The sequence below is a fragment of the Garra rufa genome, chromosome 1 (assembly GCF_049309525.1).
Source record: "Garra rufa chromosome 1, GarRuf1.0, whole genome shotgun sequence".
In the NCBI taxonomy this organism is placed as follows: domain Eukaryota; kingdom Metazoa; phylum Chordata; class Actinopteri; order Cypriniformes; family Cyprinidae; genus Garra; species Garra rufa.
In genome coordinates, this window is record NC_133361.1 from 62,362,057 (window position 1) to 62,382,546 (window position 20,490).

General features: G+C 43.8%; 1 pseudogene; it reads left to right on the forward strand.

The window, feature by feature from the left end:
• The window catches only part of LOC141318211 (uncharacterized), an 81,446-nt pseudogene that overhangs the window by 7,862 nt on the left and 53,094 nt on the right, over positions 1–20,490 (forward strand).

Genomic DNA, 20,490 nt, shown 5'->3' on the forward strand with positions numbered 1-20,490 from the left:
ATGACTAGCAGCAATGGCTTTATCAACTTCAATAAACTAACACATGGTCAATATAATAATACTGTTTTAAAACGACAGTTTTATTTTGGAAACCTATACTGTATAGAAATGAAGAAAAATTATCTCAAAGTTTAGCTTGCAATGTTTGGGCTCGGATGTAATTTGAAAACCTGTAAAAGAAAAATCCAAATATAATACAAATACATTAATGCTGCTCACATATTATTGTAGCCTAGTTTGTGATGAATACAGAGTAATCAGACTTTAGACATTACTACACTACCAGTCAGAAGTTTTCTAACAGTAAAATTTTTTATGATTTTTAAAGTCTCTTCTGCTCACTAATCCTACATTTATTTGTTTTTTATTTGAATATATTTTAAAATGTAATTTAATCCTGTGATGTCAAAGCAGAACTTTTATTATCATTACTCATGATCCAGTCACATTAACCTTCCGTTAATGAATGTAACCAAATCATTATAATATTCTGACTTGCTGCTCAAAAACATTTCATTATTATGCTGAAAAATTGCTCAGTAGAATTCTTTCAGTTTTCTTTGATGAATTGACACATCATTTACTTTTGATGAGTAGAACATCATTTACTTGAAATAAGAAGCTTTTGTAACATTATAAATGTCTTTATCATCACTTTTTTGACCAATTTGAAGCATCCTTGCTAAATAAAAGTATAAATTTCTAAAGATAGACTCCAAGCTTTTGAATATTATGTCGTATAATGTTACAAAAGCTTTTTATTTCAAGTAAATGCTTATCTTACTATTCATCAAAATCTTTTAAAAAAGTTTACTCAACTGTTTAAATATTGATAATAATAATAGATGTTTCTTGAACCCTTTATTAGAATGATTTCTAAAAGATCATGTGACACTGATGGCTAGATTAATGATGTTGAATATTTAGCTTTGATCACAGGAATAAATTACATTTGAAAATATATTTAAACAGAAATCAGCGCCTCGTTCCCTCAGGGAACTAGGTTACATACGTAACCCGAGACGTTCCCTTCCGGGAACTCGAGCCGCGTCTAGGAACGCTATGGGGAACAAGACTACCAACGCCCCCATAATTTCCAAGCCCTGCGCAGTGTCTGCTCAACCAAGGTGGAAAGGGAAGAGCCCTTGTCTAGCATTACGCGGACAAAAAAGGCCCTGTAATCCTCGGCCCTCGGGCACACTAGGAATGGTAGTCTTCCTCTGTCTGGTCGCCAGCCAGAACGAGAGGCACTCTGCGGCCCTCAGGCACACGCAGAGTCTTAGTCCTTTGTCTGGGGGTTAGCCAGAACATGAGGGACCGAATGACCACTGTCTAGCACTCGGCGGACAGATGGTATACGGTAGTCCTCGGTCCAAGAGGACACAGCACCCGACCTTGAGAGTGCTCCCCGGCCCACAGGCACACGGGGAATGGGGTTCTACCTCTGTCTGGTCGCCAGCCAGAGCGAGAGGTACTCCGCGGCCCTCAGGCACACGCAGAGTCTTAGTCCTTTGTCTGGGAGTTGGCCAGAACAAGAGGGACCGAATGACCACTGTCTAGCACTCGACAGACAGATGGTGTGGGAAGTCCTCGGTCCGCAGACCCACGAGGACAGTGCACTCGAACCCAAGAGTGCTCCTCGGCCCGCAGGCACACGAGGGATGGAGGTCTTCCTCCGTCTGGTCGCCAGCCAGAACGAGAGGTACTCGGCGGCCCTCAGGCACACGCAGAGTCTTAGTCCGTTGTCTGGGACTAGTCAGCACAAGAGGGACTGCAATAACCACTGTCTGTACGGACAGGTGGGAAGTGGTCCTCGGTCCTCGGACCCACGAGGATGGTGTGATCGACCTCAAGAGTATTCCTCGGCCCTCGGGCTCACGAGGAAAGGGTGGTCCTTTGTCTGGGGTTCTGCCAGAACAAGAGGGACTCAAGGGCTCGGCCTGGTACTCCGCCAGGACACGAGAAGATAAGCCTTTGTCAGCCTTGTGCGGACAAGAGGGCACTGCGATCCCGGCCCTCGGGCACACGGGGAGGACAGTATGGGCCTCTGCCTGGTAGCCAGCCAGTGCAGGAGGCACTCCTCGGCCCTTGGGCAGACGAGGAGTCTTAGTCCTTGGTCTGGAAAAAGCCAGAAACCAGAGGGACCGAATTACACTCGGTCTGGTGGATTTGCCAGCACGCGAGGAAGATAAACCATTGTCTAGTATTCTACGGACAAGAGGGTGACAAGATCCTCGGCCCTCAGGCTCACGAGGATAGGGTTCTCAACCTTTGCTTGACATTGATAAGTGCAGAGGGAGAAGTGGACCTCAGCCAGGTGGTCCGCCTCTGTCTGGTCGCCAGCCAGAGCGAGAGGTACTCCTCGGCCCTCGGGCTCACGAGGAGAGGGTGGTCCTTTGTCTGGGGTTCTGCCAGAACCGAGCCGAGCTCTCCAAGACACTGTACCGAACCGAATAGGACCGTTACACCCCTAGTGTTGATATTGTTTCACTGTGGAAGTAACAACATTGATTCACCGTTGAAATCGCAACGTTGTTTCACCGATTTACCTTTCATGTGATGGCCATCTGTTGATGTTGAATCAACATTGAATTACCTTTTGATTTTGCAAATTGAATCAACTTTGATATTGTAACGCTGTTTCACTGGCGTACCTTTTAACGGTCAATCATTGTTAAGTGTTCAAGGAAGCATTCATTTTGGAAAATCTAGCTTAAATGTCAACACTGAGATGTAAACCCAGCCGGCATTTCAACGCCGTTTCACCATTGAAATCGCGATGTTGTTTCACCATCTTACCTTCAGCATGGGTGAATTAAGGTTGTTCTGTAGACGCTGGATTAATGTTGAATTATATGTTGATTTTGCAAACTGAATCAACATTGCCATGCAATGTTGTTTTACCGTCTTACCTTTCAACAACGGTGAATTCACAAATGTATGTTCAGTTAGAACCAGTTTGCATTTAGATCAACACTGTACATACATAAAAGTAAAAACATATATATATATATAATGACTAGCAGCAATGGCTTTATCAACTTCAATAAACTAACACATGGTCAATATAATAATACTGTTTTAAAACGACAGTTTTATTTTGGAAACCTATACTGTATAGAAATGAAGAAAAATTATCTCAAAGTTTAGCTTGCAATGTTTGGGCTCGGATGTAATTTGAAAACCTGTAAAAGAAAAATCCAAATATAATACAAATACATTAATGCTGCTCACATATTATTGTAGCCTAGTTTGTGATGTATACAGAGTAATCAGACTTTAGACATTACTACACTACCAGTCAGAAGTTTTCTAACAGTAAAATTTTTTATGATTTTTAAAGTCTCTTCTGCTCACTAATCCTACATTTATTTGTTTTTTATTTGAATATATTTTAAAATGTAATTTAATCCTGTGATGTCAAAGCAGAACTTTTATTATCATTACTCATGATCCAGTCACATTAACCTTCCGTTAATGAATGTAACCAAATCATTATAATATTCTGACTTGCTGCTCAAAAACATTTCATTATTATGCTGAAAAATTGCTCAGTAGAATTCTTTCAGTTTTCTTTGATGAATTGACACATCATTTACTTTTGATGAGTAGAACATCATTTACTTGAAATAAGAAGCTTTTGTAACATTATAAATGTCTTTATCATCACTTTTTTGACCAATTTGAAGCATCCTTACTAAATAAAAGTATAAATTTCTAAAGATAGACTCCAAGCTTTTGAATATTATGTCGTATAATGTTACAAAAGCTTTTTATTTCAAGTAAATGCTTATCTTACTATTCATCAAAATCTTTTAAAAAAGTTTACTCAACTGTTTAAATATTGATAATAATAATAGATGTTTCTTGAACCCTTTATTAGAATGATTTCTAAAAGATCATGTGACACTGATGGCTAGATTAATGATGTTGAATATTTAGCTTTGATCACAGGAATAAATTACATTTGAAAATATATTTAAACAGAAATCAGCGCCTCGTTCCCTCAGGGAACTAGGTTACATACGTAACCCGAGACGTTCCCTAACGGGAACTCGAGCCGCGTCTAGGAACGCTATGGGGAACGAGACTACCAACGCCCCCATAATTTCCAAGCCCTGCGCATTGTCTGCTCAACCAGGGTGGAAAGGGAAGAGCCCTTGTCTAGCATTACGCGGACAAAAAAGGCCCTGTAATCCTCGGCCCTCGGGCACACTAGGAATGGTAGTCTTCCTTTGTCTGGTTGCCAGCCAGAACGAGAGGCACTCTGCGGCCCTCAGGCACACGCAGAGTCTTAGTCCTTTGTCTGGGGGTTAGCCAGAACATGAGGGACCGAATGACCACTGTCTAGCACTCGGCGGACAGATGGTATACGGTAGTCCTCGGTCCAAGAGGACACAGCACCCGACCTTGAGAGTGCTCCCCGGCCCACAGGCACACGGGGAATGGGGTTCTACCTCTGTCTGGTCGCCAGCCAGAGCGAGAGGTACTCCGCAGCCCTCAGGCACACGCAGAGTCTTAGTCCTTTGTCTGGGAGTTGGCCAGAACAAGAGGGACCGAATGACCACTGTCTAGCACTCGACAGACAGATGGTGTGGGAAGTCCTCGGTCCGCAGACCCACGAGGACAGTGCACTCGAACCCAAGAGTGCTCCTCGGCCCGCAGGCACACGAGGGATGGAGGTCTTCCTCCGTCTGGTCGCCAGCCAGAACGAGAGGTACTCGGCGGCCCTCAGGCACACGCAGAGTCTTAGTCCGTTGTCTGGGACTAGCCAGCACAAGAGGGACTGCAATAACCACTGTCTGTACGGACAGGTGGGAAGTGGTCCTCGGACCCACGAGGATGGTGTGATCGACCTCAAGAGTATTCCTCGGCCCTCAGGCTCACGAGGAAAGGGTGGTCCTTTGTCTGGGGTTCTGCCAGAACAAGAGGGACTCAAGGGCTCGGCCTGGTACTCCGCCAGGACACGAGAAGATAAGCCTTTGTCAGCCTTGTGCGGACAAGAGGGCACTGCGATCCCCGGCCCTCGGGCACACGGGGAGGACAGTATGGGCCTCTGCCTGGTAGCCAGCCAGTGCAGGAGGCACTCCTCGGCCCTTGGGCAGACGAGGAGTCTTAGTCCTTGGTCTGGAAAAAGCCAGAAACCAGAGGGACCGAACTACACTCGGTCTGGTGGATTTGCCAGCACGCGAGGAAGATAAACCATTGTCTAGTATTCTACGGACAAGAGGGTGACAAGATCCTCGGCCCTCAGGCTCACGAGGATAGGGTTCTCAACCTTTGCTTGACATTGATAAGTGCAGAGGGAGAAGTGGACCTCAGCCAGGTGGTCCGCCTCTGTCTGGTCGCCAGCCAGAGCGAGAGGTACTCCTCGGCCCTCGGGCTCACGAGGAGAGGGTGGTCCTTTGTCTGGGGTTCTGCCAGAGCAAGAGGGACTCAAGGCTCGGCCTGGTGCTCCGCCAGGACGCGAGAAGATAAGCCTTTGTCTAGCTTTATGCGGACAACAGGACACTGCAATCCCCGGCCCTCAGGCACACGGGGAGGACAGTATGGGCCTCTGCCTGGTAGCCAACCAGTGCATGAGGCACTCCTCGGCCTTATTTGAAGGCAGACGAGGAGTCTTAGTCTGTGGTCTGGAGAAAGCCAGAAACCAGAGGGACCGAATTACACCCGGTCTGGGAAATTTTCCAGCACGCGAGGGAAATGGACCATTGTCTAGCATTCCGCGGACAAGAGGGTTGTATGATCCTCGGCTCTCGAGCACACGAGGATAAGAGCAGACCTTCTACTTGGCTTACGTAGTTAGTGCAAGGGGCACTCCTCGGCCCTCGGGCACGCGAGGAGTCTTAGTCCGTTGTCTGGAGAGGGCCAGAACAAGAGGGACCGAACTATAATTACCTTAGCCTTGCTGAGTCGTAAGCCGTAGAGAGAGGTACTCCTCGGCCCTCAGGCACTCGAGGAGTCTTAGTCCTTTGTCTGGGGATACGCCAGAGCAAGAGGGACTGAATAAGCTCTGCCTGGTGGACCCACCAGGGCTTGAGAGAAAGAACCTTTGTCTAGTTTTCTACGGACAAAAGGTGCCATGTACCCCGGCCCTCAGGCCCACGGGGAATAGCAGTCCCTTGTCTGGAATTGGCCAGCACAGGGGGGGACTAGCAGAGTAGCGTGATCCTCGGCCCTCGGGCCCACGAGGATCCGGAACCACTCCTCGGCCCTCAGGCACACGAGGCACTCGGCCCTCAGGCACACAACTAAAAGAATGCGCCTTGAGAAGTCTCCTCCTGGCTAGGGAGATGGCTGATTTCTTTCGTGAGCGGAGCTTCTGGAGAACGGAGGCTTCATAGAGTACTCTCAAAATGAGAGGAAGCCTGGCCACGCTCGATCCATCAGCTCTTAAGCTTGGTGGCTTTTAGGTCAATACCATAGAACCTGACAAACGTCAGGGGCGAGGACCAACCCGCAGCGCTCTCTGATCGTGCCACATGCTTTCTTAGTGGCCGTATGTGTCCAGTGCTCACACTGGACAAATATACTTCCCATTGGTCGCACTCCAAGGATGGAGGATGTAGAGGCTTGAGACCCCTCGAGGTCTCAACCTGAGTGCACCACCAAGGAAACCGTATCGACAAGCCTCCACTAGGGGCGTGGTAGGCCAATAAGCCGCCACGAACACCCTCAGGGTGGAGTGAGCTGGTTTTGTGGACAGGTAAGTTTGCGGGGACTCTAGTACTGTACCGAAGGGCAGTAACTGGGTCTGGATGGTGTTCGTGACACCGTGAAGCAAACAAGTTCCACTTAAGGTTTCCTCTTAGAGGGAGCTCTGGATAGGAGCAGGGTCTCAACAACCTCGGTTGAGAGACCCGAGTCTATGAGTTGCGCCCCCCCGGGGGCCATGACTTTCCACCTCTCCATGTGGGGGTAGCGAACCGCGCCCCCAGCCTGAGAGGGGAGGTCCGAGACCATGGTCGGACTAGCCGGGTCGATGCCGGCATGCTCTTTCCAGGGCTCCAGGGTGCACAGCGATTGGGAGAATGCGTATGGACGCAGCTTCGGCCACGTCTGTGCTATGGCGTCCAGTCCGAGCGGACCTGGAGGCACTAAGGAGAACAGAGAGAACCTTGCGATATCTATCGAGTCGCCAGAGGTCCCATCTTCTGAGTCTGTATGCTTAGAATTCTCCATGCTTCATTACTTCCTGATGAAGCCTCGATCTCCCGACCATGGAGGAAACGTGTGACCAGGGGATTTTGCCCACTAACCGGTTCTGCATCAGGTGGAGTGGGTTAGTCCTGCGGACAGTGAGACTGCAGAGACTCCAGTACTGTACCGAGCGGGCAGTAAACTGGGTCAAACTGGTGTGGGTTACACCGTGCAGTCGACCACTTCCTTTAAGGTCATAGGGTTTCCTCATACGGGGAGCTCTGGAGTGAGGGATGGTCTCGGCAACCTTGATTGAGAGACCGGCCTCTATGAGGTGTGCCCCCTCGGGGGTCACACTTGTTCCAGAACTCCCGGGAGCAGAGCGATCGGGGAAAGGGCGTACAGACGAGGCCTCGGCCACATCTGTACCATAGCGTCCAGTCCTGTTTTAGGAACTGGAGGCATTAGAGAGTACCAGAGGGGACATTGCGATATCTTTTGAGTCGCAAAGAGGTCCACTGAACCTGGACAAACACTCTCCAGATCTGCTTCTTGTACCTTCTGGTTGAAGCATGTGTTCCCCGGGCCTCGGCCCCTGCCTCAGCAGGACGTCTGCTCCCATGTCCAGAGATACTGGACTGCTCTCAGTGGCTGAGCGGCCACTCATGACCGCTCCCCATCCAGTGAGGGATGCGTCCGTCGCTAGTGCGACACGGCGACACAGAGTTCCCAGAACTGGACCCTGAGAGAGGAACCAGGGTTTCTTCCACATAGCCAAGGCACGTAGGCAGCGCCGCGTGACCTTGATCTTGCGGAGTGGGTTACCCCTCGGGGAGAACCCCCTGGTCTTGAGCCACCACTGTAGTGGTCTCATGTGCAGCAGTCCAAAAGGTATCACGTTGGATGCGGCTGCCATAAGACCTAATGGTACTTGGAACTGTTTGACAGTGAGTGACTGGCCTAGCTTGACCGCATTCGCTGCAGTGAGGATCGACTCGATCCGAGCAGGAGACATTCGTGCCTGCATCGTGGTCGAATCCCACACCACACCTAAGTAAGTGGTCCTCAGTAATGGAGAAAGTACACTTTTCTTGGCGTTGAGTCTCAACCCTAATTCTTTCATGTGAGCGAGAACGACACCTCGGTGTTGAACCGCTAACTGCTCTGAGCTGGCTAGGATGAGCCAGTCGTCTATGTAGTTGAGTATGCGGATGCCCTGGAGTCACAAAGGAGCCAGAGCAGCATCCACACACTTTGTGAAAGTACGGGGAGAGAGAGCTAGGCCGAAAGGAAGTACCCTGAATTGGTAAGCTTTGCCCCTGAAAGCGAACCTAAGGAACTTCCTGTGTTGAGGAAGGATGGAGACGTGAAAGTATGCGTCTTTTAGATCTATCGTGACAAACCAGTCCTCGGACCTGATTTGTTGACACTACATGCTTGATAGTGAACATTCTGAACTTCAGTTTCTTTACTGAGTGGTTCAGTTGCCTGAGATCTAAAATGGGCCGGAGCCCTCCATCCTTCTTGGAAGTACCGGCTGTAGAACCCGGATACACTGTCTTGAGGAGGGACCACCTCGATGGCCTCCTCCATTAATAGAGTTTCACTACCAGACCCTGCTCGGGGCTCACCAGAGTTGGGAATACCCCGCTGAAAGGTGGCGCCCTTTCTCTACAGTGCGCAGGACCCATGTGGAGACATTCGGCAGTAGTTTCCACGCTGCCGAACAATCTACTAAGGGAACCAGTCTCTCGAGACTGGCCTCTGGGTTTGTTTGAGGGACTAGTTCAGGGACCTGTAACAGCGTGCTGGCAGGATAATCCTGAACTAGCCTCTCTGAAGACCCCCGTGGGGGTTGCGAACTCCCTAGGGCCGCTACGTTTCCGGGCAGAACAGCTAGAGAATGATGTTCGCGGGAGATTGCCGCACCCTATAATACTGGCGTGGTTCACCGACATAACTCGGAAGATGTGGTCACCGTGTTTTTCTATGGTGCACCACAAATCTCCCCGAGAGGGGCTGCCCTCATCGGCCCTATGTAATATATTATTTTTATTAAAGTCGGGCCGTTAGGTCCAAGGGCTTTTTAGACCGAAGCACGATCCTCGGACCGTGCTCAGTCCAGGAAGCCCCCGGTCAGGAGTGTTGCTAATCCCACCCTCTAGGTGTCACCGGAGGGAAACAGGCTGCAATGCTCCTATTATGAGCCTCTATGTGAGGAGCTGGTACACAGCTTGGGTTATTTTCCCCGTCAAGAACTCCAGGCGTGTATATTTGCTGATCAAGCCTGAAATTTTTATTAGGCGGCTTGGAAAGCAAAGACGGAGCCTTCAAGGATGATGCCAGACTGGGCGACAGATAGCAGATAGCGTCTGTCCAACCCGCGGTATCATCTAGCTTCTTAGTTTGAGAAGGAAGGAAAGCTCCGTTTGGAAGTGCTGACTTAGTCCGCAGGAAGCATAACGTTTGCTTTTCTGCGGCTCATATTGCTTATATAGCTAATGCATTAGTCAGCACAACCACCAGCTCATCATACTGAGGCGATCAGGGGGGGGCGGTTAAACACTTTGACAACACACTTCACATCGACCTCCTCGGAGGAAGATATGGAAAGCGTTGAAAACCTTTCCTGGAGGGAAGTAACCGCATTGCGGGCTTCCTATCCAGTATAAGGTTTACCGATCCACGAGATAGGAGAGGAGATAGGGTATTTTTCAACACCCGTCTCCCGTCCCTCTAATAGATCGAGCCGCGATCCCAGCGAGTGCAGCAACCGCTCCGCATCGCGGCAGCGGGGCCAGACCCGCGGGAAACGCTGGCGAAGGCTCCCTCCTGCTCTACGGAAGAGAGCCTTCCGTAGAGCACCCGCAGTGGAGATATTTACGCTCACACTGTGGACAGTCAGCCTTTTCGAGGGCTGACTGTGCGTGCTCTACACTCAAGCAGACCACACATAGACTGTGTGTATCCCCACCAACAAAGAAGCTTTGGCAGGGAGGAACGCACTATCTATGTGGCTGCTTGTACCGAGACAGACACAGACACAGAGCGCTCTCGCTGAATGACAAAAGCTGCCGCGGGCGTCGAACGCACGTGCTTTGTACTTCCCGGTCGATGATGTCACCGCGCCTGTGACGTCACTCCCGTCATTTCATTGGTTGTAAGACATGATTCAGAGTGCGGCCCGCCAATGGCGTTCCCCATAGCGTTCCTAGACGGGGCTCGAGTTCCCGGAAGGGAACACAAATGTCAAGGTATGTTAAAATTTCTCAAAATCCCTAGACCACAGACGGTTAAAGACTCAAAAAACAGTCGTCTTAAAACTTTAGAACCAACACCCTCGTGCTTATAGCATGGTTGTGCTTCGGGTGATCCGTGAAAGAGTCCCAGCTCTAGGTCCTTTCTGATGCTGCCCCCTCCTCTCTCCCCACATGTCTGCTTTCTGTACTTTCCTGTATAAACAAAAACACCAAGTTACACTGTTTAAATCAGAATCCTAACTATACAGTGTATTTAGTTAAACAAGTAAAATCAAATTAACTAAAGTTTTATTAAATTAAGTAATATCAAAACCTATAACAAATGATCAATAAATCTTTTACCAGAAATGACAGTGCAAAGCAGCACATGAACAATTCCTTACAAAACTGCCAATAGGCTGGATCTAGAATAAATAGTTTACTGAAAATCTTGTAAAAAGCTGTTTTTCGTATTATACCTTTACTTTAACCGACCTTAAGTCATTTAAATTATAAGACATTTGCCATTATATGAAAACAGAGTATGTCATTATTATACTATGAATAATTTAAATACACATACAATAATGCATGGTATTTATATCGAAAAGTGAGAATCTCTAAAAGACAGACATTAAAAAAATACCAGCAACACACAACAACACCAGATAAGCTTATATCGCTAGCATGCTAATACGCTAACTTTGATTAGCATCTAACTTTTGCCATCCGTGAAAAAACAGTAGACACACACACACACACACACACACACACTGCAGATTACATATCCTTTACCCATTTGTAAACTCTTGTACCATTTTTGAAAGGTAATAATAAATATTTATTGTCTTACCTGATTTAGCCAGTACTGTATGTTTGCAGGACCTCGCAGATTACATCTACTTCCTCTGTTTTTGTTCTCCGTTGACATTTAACAACTCAAATTCGCTCAAAATAAAAATTTTAAAGGCAAATATAAAATAATTCAGGACCGACTGAATAATTTCAGTGAGCAACAGCTCCCCTTAAAGTCTATGAGCAGCTCACAGTCTCACTGGAAAATGCAATAATGGTCGTATTTTAAAGTTGAAAAAGGCGCACACAATGTCCTGTCAGTTTCCTGGATGCCAGCCAGATTAATCATGATCAAAGCAGTAAGGTAAAACAACAAATAGGAATTCTTTCGGTGTGGTAGCGAAATGTATTTAGTTTTATTGTTGTTAATGATAATAATTATATTTTAAGATATATACTTATATTTTAGAATAGGTTTCATGAAATAATAATAATTATCATAATAATAATTTAAATGGCAAAGATTTCTTTGTTTGTTGAAGGCATGATTCAACATACAGATCTAATAAAAAAATAGTTTATTTATAAGAGTCGTTGTTAACGATTTTCAACCATTTAACATGCAGAATTATTTCAACATTGCTTTAACTGTGAAACAACAACTGACATTTTTTCAACCACATTTAAACATTGAAGGTTGGTCATGTGCAGGCTGAGAAGCATATAATTTTTTATTTTCAGAAATTTCACGTAGTAACAAACTGATGCAGAAGTGGCCAAATTAGGTCTGTTTCGACACATTTTTTTTATATACATTATATTATTATTATAATTATTATTATTATCATTAATATTACTATTATTATTTTTTTTATTAAATTCTTGCTTACATCTGATATCGCGGTCGCGTTCAACTCAAGCAGTGGTCGACAAGAGTTTAATTGATAACCAAGTGGACAAAAGAATACTGCTGTCGTTTCTTCACTAATGCAGCATCTAGTCAACAAATGAATCACTTAATGATATGAAAACATGCACTACATTATTTCACGAGTTCACACTTACATATTATAAACTGAGAATGGGTTGTGCGTATTTGGCAAGCTGTCCGATGGAAGGGCTCCGAGCTCGGAATTTTGGCCCGAAACTCATAGTAACCCCCCCACCCCCAGTTAGGACAGAATGGAGAACTTTGGAGAAGGGGTGGCAGAGGGATGCTGAAAAACTGTCAAGGAACAGAGGTATGTCTGCAGTATAAATACACATCTGTTAAATCATGCTGTATAACTAAGACTATAGGGACGTTGCTGTATAATGAGGACCTTCTCCGCCGCTCTAGCAATGGACCCACCTCGGAAAAACTATCGACATGGATTTTTGCCATTAACCGATAGTTCCGCCAATCAACTATCGGTGCCGATTAATCGGCAAAGCTGATACATCGGTCGACCTGTAGTTTAAATGTATACTTGTATTCATTATTAAGGGACATTTGCATGCACATCATATTTGACTTACGAACAACGAAGCTCTCTGGTGCGAGGCTGCAAGCTTATTATCATATGAACTAAACAGAGCCATTCAGTGTATCTGGAGCTAAGGTATGACCAAAAAACTTTTTTACGATATGACAAATTTTATTTCACGGTAAAGATATCTTTCACGATATAGTTTTTTTATATAGGTAGTTATTCCAGAAAATGTACAAAGAGCAGGGCTTGACATTAGGGTTTGACATGTGCTTGTCCTTTCGGACAAGTAAATCAGACATTCACTTGTGCGAAAAAAGAGCCTTATTTTGCTGTAAATTAATCTATTCTGAAGCAATAGTCTCATCACTGCTCTATAACGTCTTACATTAATCAGAATATTTGTGATATTTGCCTTAAATTGATTTCTAGGACACTTTTTAACTTTATTTTCCTAACCTTACTAAATGTGTCATGATTTACATTAAATTCTGAAATGTTATCAATACATTCTATTAGAATAACTAGACTCTGTATGTTTACCATTCAGATTAAATCAGTATCAACAAACTCCATCTTTCCACTGCATAGGAAAAACCCAACCTGCATCAAAAATGCTATTTACATGTATTTACTTTTTAATGAAGATAAGAGGTTCTAAAAATACATTTACACAGTAAAATTGCAAATAAATAATGTTATAAGATTAATGTTGTACTTTTTTGAAACATATAAATCTAAAATTTTGAAAAAAGGCAATACTTTTAAATATGAAACCGAACCACCAATAGATGGCAGTAGTCACTGTCTTAATGAGCGAGTCACGGATTCAACCACAGACGGATTTAACCAGTTCGGTTCGTTCACTGACTCACCCGATTTATTAAATTAAATGCTAAATCATTCTGTATTAAAAACACAGCTGTGTATTTCTCAGATTCGTGACTGTTCTGCTGTGTCTATACTTATAACTATTTCATTATCAAAAACGGTCAGTGATGTGTCTAAAATGTAGGGGTGAGCGGGGCACAACCTAACGCGGGGTTAATTGTAACACGCGTGGTTTAAATATTTCCACACACGCTAGCATAACCAAATTTACAGTGTTTACTAGTTGCCATAGCAACACTATGCAGAGAAAAAAGAGCGCCAGAATTCAAAAGCCTTTTGAAGATATCGCTGAATATTTATTTTACCATAGTAAAAGTACATTTCTGGCTGAAGTAAACTTTTCATTTCAGTTTTAAATATTCATTTAAAATTAGACAAATCTGCTATTATTTTAATCTCCAATTTGTTATTTATCAGTTTAGATAGTTTATTAATGCTTCGCAAACCAGCAGAAGACACTAACCAGTTTTAAACTCCAGTCGCGCAGATGGGGAACGTTGTAACACTGTGTTACAATATTCCCCGCTGTTATTAAACTATGCTATTCTATGACATTAGCGGTGCAGTTTACACGATTTACTTCTAAGGATTTCAATAAGATACCTCAAGAAACAGGTGAATAAAGGCTGACAATCAATGTTTAATGTTCAGAAGTTATTATTTCAAGTAATGTAAAGCATTTTGGCTCGCACGTGTGTCGTGTTCTATGAGAGCTGTGTGTGGAGGAGTGGAGTGTTCTTCTGAATGTCTAAATGTGTTTCATCTATCTGTCCACATTGTTTTGAACTACTGTACAGCTGTGTGTTGCGATCAGGGCCGTTCAAAGCATTGTTGCAATGTTTTCATTTTCAAACTCCAAAATTAGATCATTTTTATTTTTAAAAAAAACGTCATTACTTCATTTGAAAAAGTTAACTCATGTATTTTACTGACAAAATAGTTTAGTTTGTTGTGTATATTTTTTTCATTCGATCAGATAACATTTTAAGCTGTCATATGGTCGTGTTACAACGTGCCCCTCAGATGTTACAATGTACCCCACCTACGGGGCATGTTGTCACGTTTCACTTCCTTTCTTTTGAGGCAAATAACGAAAAACATATACAATGTAAATATGAAACAAAGCGATATATTTGTACTAGACAAGTGTGAAAATAACGTGGATAAAAAATTGTACTCTGAGTCCCACGTGGATTTACATAAACTGCGAAATTCAAAAAGTGTTAGGTGGTGCCCCGCTCTCCCCTAAGTCAGTTAATATTAACTACCAGTTTATAGAACTACTGTTGTATAAAATCAATGTCACGTTTGCAGAAAAGAAAAGGATTTGATCTTGTTTGATTATTCTCTATTTTATTTTTAACCTTATAAATATAGTAAACATTTTCTTTTGAGCCCTCCTCCGCAGTTCGTTTCTCCTTTTCCATGTTTTTACAACCTCCCAGCGTATCCTTGCATTCAACGGTTTGACCGGTCTCAGCCTCACGCGCGCTGCACGTCAGTTGGCCACGCCCACTTATGTATATACACGGAATACACGGAAACACGGTTTGTTTATCGTGGCCACGACATAAGGATGTCATTCCCACGAGTTAATATCTCGTGGCCACAACATAAGGATGTCGTTACCTCGACAAAATGATCTCGTGGCCACGACATAATATGACGTTCCCACGAGTTAATATGACATTCCCACAAAATAATATCTCGTGGCCATGACATAATATCACGTTCCCACGAGTTTATATGTCGTGGCCACGACAAATATAAGTGAACCGAAGGTGTCCCCTGGTGGGCACCATACATAACTGACCTAGAGGAACCTCTTTTTCCCTTTTTTAGTAAAGACAGTACTAATCTTCAGTTCTTACAAACCATCAATCCTTCAAATTTAAACAGAGCTCAAATTTTAATGTTCAGGAAAAAGAGAGCAACAAGTATTCTAATCTTGTCAGCCAGCATCATAGTTCATCAAATCTAGATTCGGCTGATTCATGAGGTTTCTACAGGCGACATCCACACCTTCTTGAAAGTTTTTAGGGGTATTTAGTGGTTATCTACCCACATAGAAAGAATAAAAACAGCGAAATACTTGAACATCCCGTAGTGGCAGTCGTGATGATTCAACCGCTGTTCAACAGCTGTAAACAATTAGGGGGTGACAACTACTACAGGTCCTTTTCAAAAAATTTGCATATTGTGATAAAGTTCAATATTTTCTGTAATGTACTGATAAACATTAGACTTTCATATATTGTGGCGGGAGGGACGAACGACTGGGTGTGGCGTCAGGCCTCGGAGAGGCTTTTATTAAACAGAAAATGAAGGGAACAGTGTCCAAAAGGGAATTAAAGTGTCCAAATAAAAGGGGGATCTGGTGTCCTCGAGTGCTGGGGTTTTGTGAAGGATGGGCAGTGTCCGATAGGGAAGGGTCCAGGGAAGGGGCTGAGTCCGGCGGCCGCACGCGCTCCCCGCGCTGGACCGGGGTGCTGGGGGCGGCGACATCTCTTGAGGCTTCGTCCCTCTTGAGCTGTCCGGAGCTTCCAGCGGGGAATACGGCACGGCATTCCCTCTTTACCCCTTCCTGGACCCACGAGGACACCAGCGTGCATGCACGGAGGGAGAGACCGGTCTCCTGAGGAGAGGCGCGCTCGGGATTTAAACAACGGCGGTGATGAGGCTTAATTTCCTTTACATGTCCTCATCACACGCCGCCAGCCCGGGATGATTACTCGCCCCTCCTCTCCCCTACACACCCACTCCCGTCGGCAGCCTGGAGAAGGGCGGCGAATAAGGGACGGGGTGGTGATGATATTTAGGGGGGAGGCAGCTGACTCGTCACAATATTTTAGATTCATTACACACATTTGAAAGTAGTTCTAGCCTTTTATTGTTTTAATATTGATGATTTTGGCATACAGCTCATGAAAACCCATCAAAAAATCTAAAAAAATTTGCATATTTCATCCGACTAATAAAAGAAAAGTGTTTTTAATACAAAAAATTCAACCTCCAAATAATTATGTTCAGTTATGCACTCAATAGTTGGTCAGGGATCCTTTTAAATAAAGCTTTTCAGCAGATGAAAGCATGAAGTGCTCCAAAATCTCCTGATAGCTAGCTGCATTGACCCTGCCCTTGATAAAACACAGTGGTCCAAAGTACTTTTTTTGGATGAAAGCAAATTTTGCATGTCATTCGAAAATCAAGGTGCCAGCGTCTGGAGGACGACTGGGGAGAGGGAAATGCCAAAATGCCTGAAGTCCAGTGTCAAGTACCCACAGTCAGTGATGGTCTGGGGTGCCATGTCAGCTGCTGGTGTTGGTCCACTGTGTTTTATCAAGTGCAGGGTCAATGCAGCTAGCTATCAGGAGATTTTGGAGCACTTCATGCTTCCATCTGCTGAAAAGCTTTATGGAGATGAATATTTCATTTTTCAGCATGACCTGCAAGTGTGCAATTGCTTAGACCTGAACAACCATCAATCACTTGAATTAACCCTCGTATTGAGTCTCTCAATGAGGTTATTAAACGTTATATCAAATGCACCAGTTCAGCTAGAATCTGGAGATTGTACTTGCATTCCTTTGTGTTGAGGGAATTCCTTTCAATGTGTCGTTCCAGAAAGGGGGTTGTTGATTGGTTGGAAATTCTGTGGTCGTTTGTATTGTTTTGGGTGTTGGCTGAGGATTCAGAGTTGTGCGCTGGTTAAAGTTAAGGTTGGCACAGACGTTTGGGTCACGGCTTTCGGCAAAACGTAACTAGAACACGAAACTCTCAACGGAAAGAAAAGACTTAAAATAAAAGACAGAAGTGTAACGATCTCCTCATGTTTCTTTTAGAGGAGCGGCTGAAGAACAACGCTAACAGCAGCATTGAAACACGTTGGCACGAAGTGCAAAGAGTAAGAGAGAGAGAATGATTTGATGGTGTCTTGAGTATTTAAACTCAGTTTTTGGACACATCCCAAATGGTGTCTTGACAAATTAAAACATTGTCCTAACTCGGGGTACTGATAGTTTCTCCACCCAAACCTTATCAGTCCCGTGGCATACCAAACACAGATATAAACAATTCAGCAATTCAATAGTTATCAAAAAGGACATACACAACGAGTGATTGGAACATAATAGGCAAATGTGTGGGTTAAATAAATGATAGTAAGTTATGCTTAGAAATGATTAGTTGCTCATATGTCCTTTTAGCACTATTTAGGTATATATATATGGAAAGGCAGTTTCCTGTGCCATACTGTGAACATAAGGACATGTTCTATGAGAAACGAAAAGGTCAAAAGGCTGTAGAAGGAATTTCAGTCTCTGTCCCCCTGGATCGGGGAGCCCACCAACCAAAATCTCTAATGACTTTACTCATGTGATGTTCATGATGTGCATTTCTTATTTGCCCCAAAGTTGACAATCTCCTTCCTGGGGTTTATCAACAAGTGTCCTTTTGTGTTAATGTTGCAAGTTCCTAGTTGGTTAGGTTTGCTTCAAGCTGGCTGGCGCCAGGGTGTCAAATGACAAATTTTATGACAGGAGTCTTGTCATGCTGGGCCTCTTTTGGAATTTGGGTCTGTAGAAGTGTTTCAAAACTTCTAATCAAATCGCCTGAATTATCTGATTCGCGCTGAGATCCTACATCCCTCAGGTGCTGTTATATTCTTTTCATCTGCATATTTTACATATTAGATACCACCTTCAACCACTCCTGGATCATTTTAGCCAAAATGGTCCCAAATGGCTTAATTTGCTTCTTTAGTGAAAGCTGCGGAGATTTCATTGTTCCACTGAGTTTTCATTTTGAGAGTTTCATATGTGCTTTCTGTAGACAGTCACCAGTGAACTCAGCTAGAAATCCCAGTCTAAAAGACTTATTTTCATGTATTTCCTTGTTTTCAACCATGGCTCACCAAGGTCTGTTCTCACCCGTGTTTATGTTAATTTATTGGAGCAGACTGATAATTTACAGAGAAATAATATTTCTTTATGTTTTATCTCTTTATATGTTTTAGTACCATCAGCAGGAAGAGAAAGAGAGCAGCTTCTCCACTGCAGCCCCCTGATCTCAGTTATGGGTCAGAGCCCTTTGATCCTGTGTGAGTATTTTCATGTAGAGGGAGACATTCACATAAATACACACAGAAATACACAAAAATAACATGAGAGAAATAGACATTTTAATTTTATTTTTAGATAGAAAAAGTTATCTCTTATTTAACAGCAAATATAATACTAAAATACAAGTCATGATATAAAGAAAGAAAACAGAAAAGAAAAAGTCAGTAGGCTTAATACATAATAGAAATATAATATGAATACACATATGAATGTAGGCGCACTTGCCCACAAGGCTATTGATACTGATGAACACTGATTTCTAAATGTGGATGTGGTATGATTTCAAATAAGATCATTTGATATTAGAGACATTTAAATATTTTCTCTGTTTTGACAAAGGTCCTGTCTGATTGTTTCTGTATGCTCTGCTTAATATCTTTTCAGTGGTTTGAGAGATGACCAGATCAGATATGTGTCCCCTCAGATCACATTCCCTTACTATCAGAACTACTTCAGTCATCATGAAGCAGCCCAGCAGCACGGTTCTCACCAACCAATGCATGATAATCTTCAGAGAGTCAAAGACCAGCAGAGAACAAGTATTAAAAACATGTACGAGAGCTTATTTGAGGGAGTCAAACTACAGGGGAATCAAACCCTCCTGAACAGGATTTACACACAGCTGTACATCATAGAGGGAGAGAGTGAAGGGGTGAATGAAGAACATGAGGTGCTACAGATGGAGAAAAGTTACAAGACACTTCAAGACACTCCAATCAACTGCAATGACATCTTGAATCCTTTACTTGATCCAGGATATGAGAAGAAGAGAAGAAAGACCAAATAAAGACTGTTCTTACTAAAGGCATCGCTGGAATTGGAAAAACTGTCTCTGTGCAGAAGTTCATTCTGGACTGGGCTGAGGGAAAAGCCAATCAGGATGTAGATTTTATGTTTGTGCTACCATTTCGAGAGCTGAACTTGATTAATTAAATTCAATTCAAGTTTATTTGTATAGCGCTTTTTACAATACAAATTGTTGCAGAGCATCTGTACAAAAGTTTTAGGCTACTACAATATATTTAGTAGCTTATTAGTGGTGAATACTGTATGTTGAGTCGATGTACATATGATATAAATATTAAAATCAGTAACTGTGTAATCAAACAGATGATGAACACTAATTGCAATGGTTATGTGCTGTAATCAACTTGTAGGAAAATTATGTAGTGCTGTATGTTGTTTCAAGGCTGGCATCATCTGCGGTCCTCTGAGGGGTTGGCATCATCTCTTATTCTGAATCCAGGCTGAATCTTGTGTAAATCCTAGTTACCACGGGATGGAAATCCCGTGGCAGAGACACAGAAACAAAGAAATAATTAGCGTAGCTGCTGTTCCAACTTCCGACCAAACAAAAATGATGGTTTAGCCAAAGCTGAAGAATATTAATGTGCATTTCATCAGATGTAACTGAAGTACAACGTTATGAGATACATTATGTGAATGCTTGGCTAAAGGGACGAGTCTTTAATCCAGATTTAAACATAGAAATTGTGACTGAACCCCGAATGTTATCAGGAAGGCTATTCCAGAGTTTGGGAGCCAAATGAGAAAAGGCTCTCCCTCCTTTAGTGGACTTTGCTATCCTAGGTACTACCAAAAGTCCAGAGTTTTGCGACCTTAGGGAGCGTTGAGGGATTGTAGCGGAGTAGGAGACTAGTTAGGTACGCAGGAGCTAAACAATTAAGGGCCTTATAGGTAAGAAGTAATATTTTGTAAGTGATATGGAGCCTAATAGGTAGCCAGTGCAGAGACTGTAAAATTGGGGTAATATGATCATATTTTCTTGATCTGGTAAGGACTCTAGCAGCTGCATTTTGGACTACCTGTAGCTTA